Source organism: Trichechus manatus, unplaced genomic scaffold (genome assembly GCF_000243295.1).
Source record: "Trichechus manatus latirostris isolate Lorelei unplaced genomic scaffold, TriManLat1.0 scaffold00180, whole genome shotgun sequence".
Classification (NCBI taxonomy): domain Eukaryota; kingdom Metazoa; phylum Chordata; class Mammalia; order Sirenia; family Trichechidae; genus Trichechus; species Trichechus manatus.
Genome location: NW_004444116.1, coordinates 1,496,632 through 1,506,882, shown reverse-complemented (window position 1 = coordinate 1,506,882; position 10,251 = coordinate 1,496,632). Strand labels below are relative to the sequence as shown.

The 10,251-nt window shown below is 47.1% G+C and overlaps 1 pseudogene; it reads right to left on the bottom strand.

The window, feature by feature from the left end:
• Positions 1-411: 411 nt before the first annotated feature.
• On the bottom strand, positions 412-6,859 carry LOC101356998 (HLA class I histocompatibility antigen, A-11 alpha chain-like; annotated as a pseudogene).
• Positions 6,860-10,251: the final 3,392 nt, after the last annotated feature.

Here is a 10,251-nt window from a genome sequence, read left to right as displayed (position 1 = left end):
GGGGTTGTTAACCAATGTCATAAAACAGCATGTGTGTTACTGTTACATGAGAAACTATCTGTTCTGTAAGCCTTCACCTGAAGTACAATAAAATATTAAAAAAAAAAAAAAAAAAGAGATTGGCTTAAGACACTAATCTTATAAATCTCATCAATGTAACTGCCACTAATCCATCTCCTTACATCATAGTGATAGGATTTACAACACATAGGGAAATCACATCAGATGACAAAATGGTAGACAATCATACAATACTGGGTACCATGACCTAGCCAAGGTGACAGATATTTTTGGGAGACACAATTCAATCCATGACACCCACAGCCTCAGAGAACTGGGCCCAGGGTCCAGAAATCCCTTACTTAAGCTATGTAGGAGAACCTGATGCAGAGCCATGTGGGAATTCCTGGTCTATATTCTTGCTACTAAAAGTGTGACCTGAAGACCAGCAGCATCAGCATCAACCTTGTTATTAACACAGAATTTCATGCACTTCTCCAGACCTCCTGGATCTTAATGAGATTTCCAGCTGATTCCTGTGCATGGTAAAGGTTGGGATCCCTGGTCTATGTGCTTTCTGGATATGGTTCCAGAACTATGCAGTCTGCTCTTGGTGTGGGCTGATCAGATCACTTAGCACTGGAGGATCGAGGGTTCAGTCCTTTTTCCTTTCTTTTCTATAGCTAATCAGTCCCTTGGTGACCTCATCCATTCTCAAGACTTTAAATATCATTGATGTGGCATCACTTCCCAAATCTATTTCTCCAGCCCAGACATTTCTCCTTAACTGCAGACTAGTATATCCAACTGCCAACCTGACAATGTCACTTGTATGTCTATCTCAGATTCTGAAACTGAGATAGCCTGTGATGCCCCCTCCTCAAAGAGGCTCCTTCCAGAGTCTTCCCTATCTCTGCTGACAGCAGCTCCATCTTTCTATTTGCACAGTCCAAAATATTTGGTGTCCTCCTTGACTCCTCTCTTTCTCTCATATCTCAAATTCAATCCATTAGGAAGTCCTCTAAAGTCCATCTTCAACATGTATCAAGAATTTCATCATGTCCCACTATTTTCACTGCTCACACCCAGGTCTAAGCAACCAACATCTGTAGCTGGAATACTACCCGAATTTCTCAGTTTTCCCTGTTGCCTTGCTCGCCCCTCTCGACTCTTCTCAGCACAGCAAACAGAGCGATCCTTTGAAAAGAGAAGTTGTACCATCTCTTTTGCTCAAAACTGTCTAACCTAGAGAAAAGTCAAAAACTCTTCCAACATCAAGGCCTACATGGTCTGGCCGTACCTCTGACCTCACTCAGTGACCCTGCTGCAGCCACACTGGACTCCTCGCTGCTCCCAGAACACAGACACACTCCTGCCCCAGTGCGTCTGCACTGGATGTTCCCCTAGCATGGAAAGAACTTCCCCAGACATCCTCATGGCTAATTCCATCATGTCCTTCAAATTTTTCCTCAAAAGACACCTTCTCAAGGAGGTCCACACTGATCACCCAAGTTACCACAGACATCTTCCCTCTCCCCACACACCCACACTCTGGGTCCCCTTCCCCACTGCACTTACTGTCTTCTAACGTAAACACTTTCCTTATTTCTATGCTTATAGTCAATAGTTTGTCTCTCCCCACTAGAACACATGCTCCACAAGGCTGATAATTTTCGCCTTTTTAGTTCACTGACGTATCCCAGATGCAAAAATAGTGTATCATATAGCAAGCACTCAACAAGTATCAGTAGAATGAATGAATTCTGTAGTGTAGAGCACCTCCTTATTCTAGAGACGGTACCTTTATTAATGTAGGCCCCGACCAAATGCTGTCTTGTGGCAGCTGCAGCACAACATCCACTCACACTGACATTAATGTCGCCTGCACTTTTCTCACAAGAGCTGCTCTCCCTCCGTCCCTCCCTTCCACATCACCGCACCCCCCTCCCTCCCCCACCCCCCTGCCCACTACAGGACAAAATTTCATTTCCATCTTCAAAAAAGAACAATCCTAGGCTTATGGACCCTATTTTCCAATCAACTGTGAATGTAAATGAGAGTCTGCTTTAGATAGCCATCAGTTTGGAAGGAGCCAGCACTAGGATTATAGCGCTGAGAGAAAGTAGGTGAGCAGAGGATGGAAACAAAATAGGAATTTATCTGAGATGAGAAACTATCATATCCTTCTTCTCTGCTAATTCCAGAATCTGGTTCTTTAAAAAACGTTGGGGGAAATGGAAAGAATAATCCAGGAACAGTCCTAGAAAGAGAGCAAGAGCTGGACTAGTCCGAAAATTCGTTTCTCCATACCACAGAGACTCCTGTGTGCAGGGGCCACCCTGGGCCTTGTGGGGACATTGACTGGAAAACAACTCCCGGTGCTGTCAGAGATGGCGATACCCAGAAGAGGATGGGACCAAGAATAAGAAGTCATGCACAAGGACAAGAACAAGCATACTCCTCCATAAAAACCAAGACACAAAAAATAAACACACAAAACATGGGAACTGAGAGTTGGGCCAGGTCTGAGCCCAGGCTGACACAGCGAAATTAGCCTTTGCTGCCCAGAGCTCTACCAACAGGACAAGACCTGGGCCATGTCTGAGTCCCTGTTATCACAGGTCCTGGTGGGACAAGGTTCTACTAAGAGGACAACAGAGCAGTAAAAAAACCCAGCTGAGGGGTGACCATGTCAGAGCCCATGAAGTACTGAGCACCACCTGGGCACAGGCCCCATCTAGGCTCAGCTACTCCATGTTCTTCTCCTGTCCTGCCTGCAGTAGACTCAGCACAGCAAACACAGGATTCTGGAAGGTTCTCAAGTCTTCATTTATTGCCTCTCTTAAATTTTCAGAATTTTCTTCTCCTTTAATTAACCTATTGTCATGGATTGAATTGTGTCCCCTAAAAATATGTGTCAACTTGGTTAGGCCTTGATTCCCAGTATTGTGTAGCTGTCCTCCATTTTGTGATTTTCCTATACGTTATAAATCATAATCTCTACCTGTGGTTAAAGAGAATCAGGGTGGGATTGTAACACCCTTGCTCAGGTCACATCCCTGATCCAATGTAAAGGGAGTTTCCCTGTGGCGTGGCCTGTACCACCTTTGATTTTACAAGAGATAAAAGGAAAGGGAAGCAAGCAGAGAGTTGGGGACCTCATACCAGCAAGAAAGCAGTGCTGGGAGCAAAGTGCATCCTTTGGACCCAGGGTTCCTATGCAGAGAAGCTCCTCAACTGGGGGAAGATTGATGATAAGGACCTTCCTCCAGAGCCGACAGAGAGAGAAAGACTTCCCCTGGAGCTAATGCCCTGAATTTGGACTTATAGCCTACTTTACCATGAGGAAATAAATTTCTTTTTGTTAAAGCCATCCACTTGTGATATTTCTGTTACAGGAGAACTAGATGACTAAGACACCCATCAACCACATCTCATGGCAAAATTCTGAAAAAAAAAATTAATATCCAGTTTCTCATTTTCAAGAAGGAAGTGAGACACTGCAGCTCAGAGCAATAAGAAGTTAAAACAGGGATGGAAAACTTCCCAGCCCTGCCTCTGCTGGAACAGGAATGTTGATCAGGAAAGGGACACAGGTTAGAGTGGGGAGGGGATCCTGGTGGGCGGGGCGGGGCTAGTCTCCCCAAGTCCTCACATTATGCTGACAGGAATGCAGACACATTCAGACACCAGTTGCAGAAAGGGAAGTTAGGGGTCCTTGAAGTCACAAAGTGGGGGGTGAACAAATCTTCTATCAGTCAGTCCCACACAAGGCAGCTGTCTCATGTTATAGAAAAAAGTAATCATGAACAAATTTGGGTCAGTAACTGATTTGTTAGGTCAGTGTTGATATGCTGAACAGTCCAGCATATGCTCATAATGTCCAAAAACAAAGAATCCCCATAACCCAGTTGTGTCCCCTCTGCCCCAACCCCTCTCCCATGTCAGGCCACCTTTAGAAGGCAGGAAAGACATCAGAGCCCTGGGCACTGTCACTGCCTGGAAAATAACAAAAACATTATCTGGTCAGAGCTCACAGGAGGAGGTGAGACTAAAGGAGGAATTGCAGGGTGGGTGAGCTTCCTATGGGCTCCTGTCTACATTATCCAAGGGTCTCAGGGATCACACCCCTTCATACACACTTGCAGCCTGAGCATAGTTCCCTCCTCCTCCACCTGTCAGAAGAAAACATCCTTTGAGAGACAGGGAAGAGGCAGAACCATGAGGTCCTAGAAGAGCCGGCTAGTCCTGGACCCCTGAACTGTGACAGCAGACCCAGGGTAGGCTCAGGAAACAAGAACTGATGTGCAGGGACTGGACCCATCACCCTCCTAGAGGTCTGTCCTCAGCAGGGACCTCCCCCTCTGACCTGCGACTGTGGGGATCAGGTCCTCATCACCAGAATCAGCAAGGTGAAAAATGTGTCATGTTCACATGTGCTTTACATAAGAGTAAGTGTTAGCACACAGGGCCCCAGATTGGGTATGTGCAGTTGTGCGGATGGTCCTTCACAGTAGAGACAGAAGGCAGGCAAACTCCTACCTGGGGTTTGAAACCCTGCAGTGGGACAAGAAAACTCAGACCCCACCCCTTTCCCTACCTGAGTTCTTCCTCCTCCAGATCACAGCTCCAGCCACCACAGCTCCAAGGAGAACCAGGCCAACAATGATTCCCATAATGAGGGTGGAGGACTGAGAACAGGACTATGGGAAGGGAAGGGAAGGTGAGGGGCCGTAACCCTGCTGCTATGCCCAGAAGAGCCCCCGCTTTCCCTGAGAAGAGGCTCCACCCTCGTCCCCCTGCTTACCTCATCTCAGGGTGAGGGGCTCGGGCAGCCCCTCGTGCTGCACATAACACGTGTATCTCTGCTCCTGTCCAGAGGGCACCACCACAGCCGCCCACTTCTGGAAGGTCCCGTCTCCTGCAGGCCTGGTCTCCACAAGCTCCATGTCCTGGATCTGGTCCTCCCTATCTCGCTGCCAGGTCAGGGTGATCTCTGCCAGGTAGAATCCTGGGGCCCAGCACCTCAGCGTGGCCTCATGGTCAGAGATGGGGTGGTAAGTCACATGTGTCTTTGAGGGGTCTGAGGGTATGAGTCAGAAAACTCAAAAACCATCCTGAGAATGGACAGGGCAATTGGGGTTGGGGAAGGGAGTGTAAAACCCAGACAGCAGCCAGGACCAGGAGTGTGAGATAATCTCCTATTTCTTGGAAATTTCTAGAATCAAGGTGAGACAGCCCAAGGGAGGAGGCTCCAGGTGTATGAGCCGAAGAACAGGGACTTTTGTTCCTGATATGAGTGGCGACTAAGAAACATAGAAAAGCTAGAGTCAGACCTCCAAAGACACTGGGTATGGAGTACAGACCAAGGCCCTAGAAAGTCCCTGATAGGTCCCAAGGCCACAGCCCAGATCATCTCCCCCACTATTCTCAGAGAGGCTGGATCCTTTAATAGTCGCAGGAGAGAGGTCCTCAAAACTCTAGTATAGGATCTGGAAACCGGGCCAACTCATCCCTCTCCTGATCCATGCCTGGGGGTGGGGGGTAGTGTTACTCTATCATTTTCCCATTTTCCTACCCTGCTGTGGCACACTAGATGGGGACACAGCCCGAGCCCCGGGGGAAATGGGAGGCACTCCGTGGTCCCTCCTACCTGTGCGTTGCAGTGTCTTTTTCCCGTTCTCCAAGTATCTGTGGAGCCACTCCACACATATGCCCTCTAGGTAGGCCTTGACCTGATCTGCAAACTCAGCAGCCTCCTACTTGCGCTGGGTCTGAGGAGCTGTGTCCGCCGCTATCCAGGAGTCATTCAGGGCGAGGTAATCAGCGCCATCGTAGGCGTGCTGATTGTACCCGCGGAGGAGGCGCCCGTCGGGACCAACATCACAGCCAAATATCACCTGGATGGTGTGAGACCCTAGCCCCGCCCCCGCGGTCAGCCCCCCCCCCGCAGTCAGCCCTGCCCCCAATGTAAACCCCGCCTCTGCAGTCTGCCCCGCCTCCTCTGTCAGTCCCGCCCCCGCGGCGCCGACAGGGGGTAATTGGTCAGAGCCCATTTCCGCCTAAACTGAAAACGAAACAAGAGCGAATGCCCGCGGTTCTTCCCGGGTCGAGGGGCGGGCGGGTCCCGCCACCTCAGCCGCGCAACGTCTACACGTTCCCTCAGAAAGACTGTGCGCTGCCTTTTCGCTCTCCGTGTCTGCTGGTCCCAATACTCTTGCCCCTCCTGCTCGATCCACGGTGCCTGCGGCTCCGTCCTCGGATTCGCGGCGTTGCTGTCGAACCGCACGAACTGCGTGTAGTCCACATAGCCGACTTCGATGTACCGGGGCTCCCCGCGGCCAGGCCAGGATATGGCAGTGTGGAAATACCTCAGGGAGTGGGAGCCTGGGGGCGGGGAGGGGCTGAGACCACCGACCCCTCTCTGCACGGCTCCCAGATCTGGGGTCGATGGAGGCGGGGAGGGGAGGAAGGGAAGGGGTTCGTGGACGGAGAAGGGGCAGCGGGAGGAGCCGGGCTGGGATGTAGGTGAGGGAGGGGGGGGGGGAAGGGGTCTGTGCGGGGGCGGCGGGAACGCGGCTTCCCCTAAGGTCCTGCGTCCCCACCGGTCGGTCCCCTCGCTTCTCCCTCCCCGAGGCCGTTTCCCTCCCGACCCTGCACTCGCCCGCCCGGGTCTGGGTCAGGGTCAGGGTCCCGGGCACCATAAGCCGGGTTCTGGGGTTGTAGGGAGAATCTGCGTTCCGGCTGGTCCGAGCAGACCTTCTCTAACGGGAACCGCGGGGACTGTGATTCGCGGATCCAGAAATCGGGGACCCAATTGGAGAACTGGGGAGCGTCATGTGTGTCCAGGCAGAAGGAGCTGATGCAGGTTGTGAAAGGGAGAATCCACAACGATAGGCCTCCCCACCCCTGACACTGCCATCTGAGCCAGAGACCCTAGAGCCAATCCCGGAGACCTGGCTCTTTGCCCTGACCCCTTCTCCTGCACAGGTAACTCTTTGTCACACTGTCTCGGGTGTTTGCCCAGGAAGATGTCAGTGGTTTTAAAACTTTCTACCTTCAGATCTTTATACACTCTTACAACAAAGAGATCTTGTTTATATGGTTTGTATCTGTCGATATTGAAAAACAAAACAAAACACAATTGCCGTTTAGTGGACCCATACTCATGGCAAACCCATGTGTATCAGAAAACTGTGCCCCATAGGATTTTCAGTGGTTGATTTTTTGTGAGTAGGTTGCCAGGCCTTTTTTCTGAGTTGTCTCTAGGTACACTCAACCTCCAGCCTTTAGCTTTGCAGCTGAATTTGTTAACCATTTGCACCACCCAGGAACTCCAGTCGGTATTTATCATGTTAAAAATAAAAACAATTTTAAAAATTATTAACTCATTTAGAATAATATTAATAACCAAACAACAGCACATTAGCAAAAATGATATATTTTTATGAAAGATAATTATTTTCCCAAATAAATGTAGTGAAAAGGGTGGATCATTTAACATTTTTGCAAGATCAAAGACTACAGCCTTCTGTATGGATTACACCTCTACATAAAACAAAAATCCTCAAAACAGGACCAATAAGCAACATCATGATAAACGGAGAAAATATTGAAGTTGTCAAGGATTTCATTTTACTTGGATCCACAAGGAAGTAGCAGTGAAGAAATCAAACGAGTGTTGCATTGGGCAAATCTGCAAAAGACCTCTTTAAAGTATTAAAACACAAAGATGTCTCTTTGAGGACTAAGGTGGGCTTTACTCAAGCCATGGCATTTTCAGTTGCCTCAGATGCATGTGAAAGCTGGACAATGAATAGAATAAGGAAGACAGAAGAAGTATTGATGCCTTGAAGAATTCCCAGACTTGAGACAGTTCATAGACCTACAACCCCTTGAATGAAGGGGAGGTTGGGTCACTTTGAAGAAGGACTCCACTACACTGCCAAAAATTTATACCGTTAATCTTCCAGCCTTTCCCGAAGGGATTTATGGCCTTTTACCAGGGTGACTGTTTGCTGGGGAAAAGGAAATAATCAAACTTTTGGGGGATTACTGGACACTAGCTTTGAACTGACACTAATCCCAGGAGACCCAAAACATCACTATGATCCACCAGTCAGAGTAGGGGTGTATGTAGGTCAGGTTATCAGTGCGGGCTTAGCTCAGGTCTGTCTCACGGTGGGTCCGGTATTAGTTTTCAACCCCCCTCCCCAAAAAAGATACTGTATGACTCAGATTGAAGTATGTTAAAGTTATTTTCATATAGAAGCCATGGATTTGACTATGTGGATCTTAGACATATTCTTAAAATACAGAGTGTTCATAAAAGTTTAATTAATGGGTATTTTAACCAGTGTGTAGATATTAACCAAGACATGACTTAACACCTTAAGGTCACAAGTGTTCACAAATGTCTGTCCCTGGTGCCATTCCTTGTCTAAATATCATTGGGATTCTTGGTGCTATTGTTTTTCTTTAACCCGGTGAACTTAAGGAGGCAAACAAGCCTTCACTTAGCCCAAGAGAATGTATTTATTGAATGTTACATATATCAAATACCGAGGCCCTGTGGACATACTTTTTAATTACGAAACAAGAACTTAAAGCCCTAGAATTCCACCACCTTAGAAAGTCTAACTCACAAAAAAGACCAGACTTACTGGCCTGACAGAGACTGGAGAAACCCTGAGAGTATGGCCCCTGGACACCCATTTAGCTCAGTAACGTTGTGACTCCTGAGGTTCACCCTTCAGCCAAAGATTAGACAGCCCCATAAAACAAGACTAATGGGGCACAACAGTCCAGGGACAAGGACTAGAAGGCAGGAGGGGACAGGAAAGCTGGTAATAGGGAACCCAAGGTTGAGAAGGGACAGTGTTGACATGTTGTGGGGTTGTTAACCTTTGTCATAAAACAATATGTGTACTGTTTAATGAGAAACTATTTGTTCTGCAAACCTTCATCTAAAGTACAATAAAAATAAGAAAAACCACCTATATAAGAATACAAGGTGAGCAGTTACTGTAAAGCAAAGATGAGAAGATAAGGTGGCAGGGAAACTAGAGCACTGGAAATGGAACTACCAGAATGCAATTAAAGAGAATGTTGACACATTGCGAAAAATGTAACTAATGTCACTGAACAATTTGTATAGAAATTGTCAAATGGGAACCTAATTTGCTATGCAAACTTTCACTGGAAACACAATAAAATATTATTTAAAAAAAGGATTCCACCACCTTAGAATTCTTTACCTATTTTTCTCTCCAACCAAAACCAAGCCCGTTACTGTTGAGTCGCTTTCAACTCATAGCGACCCTATAGCACAGAGTAGAACTGCCCCATAGGGCTTCCAAGGAGCGGCTAGTAGATTTGAACTGCTGATCTTTTGGTTAGCAGCCGAGCTCTTAACCAGATTGCTCTCTCCACCTCTCCCAAATTCAAACATTTTCTGTTTCCCTTCACTCTCAGACCCCTTTTCCTCATTGTTTCTACCTAGATGAAAATATACATGAAATATTTACAATTGTGGAGTGAAAAGGATTCGCTAAGCATGAAACAAAGTTGAAAAACCGTTAAGGAAAAATAAAAAACTTCTCTATGGCAAACACAAACTCACAAATAAATACAAGCACGTAATCAGACTCAGTTTAACAATTTGACAGACAAATGGTAACAGGTCAGTGCCCTTCAGCAAAGACCACCAGGAACATACCTGTAGTTGAACAAGTTGCGTTTATTACATGTTTCAGTGAGGAAGAACACACACCATAGGGAACCGTGGGGCATCTTTATATGGAGGTAAGAAGGAACCTATTAAAGGATTTGGCTTTACTTGGGTCATTTTACCCAGTGCTGCCAAGTTCATTGGGGAAGGTAGAAGGAATCAGGGTTTCCTCTAGAGTGGGTACTGTCAGGAAGCTGGGGCAATTCTATGATTGGGTATTACGACAACAAATGTATCTTTAGGGAGGGCAGACTAGAGTGAGGATGAAGCTGTAATTGGTAACAATTCAAAATTATGAAGCAGTCTGGTTTTGTCTTTATTTAGAACGGTCTCATAGTGACCTTGTCTGATGTTGGTGTCTTATGAAATGATTTACATCCAACAGGAGAATGACGTGGCCTTGCTATGAGCACCAGGCCAGTTTCTAACAACCTAAAGTGTAGGTGTGAGTGGCAGATCACTTCCTGGATGTCAAGGCTGCTTTTTTTTTTTTTTTTCCTTTCTTAAATTCAGTATTTTAA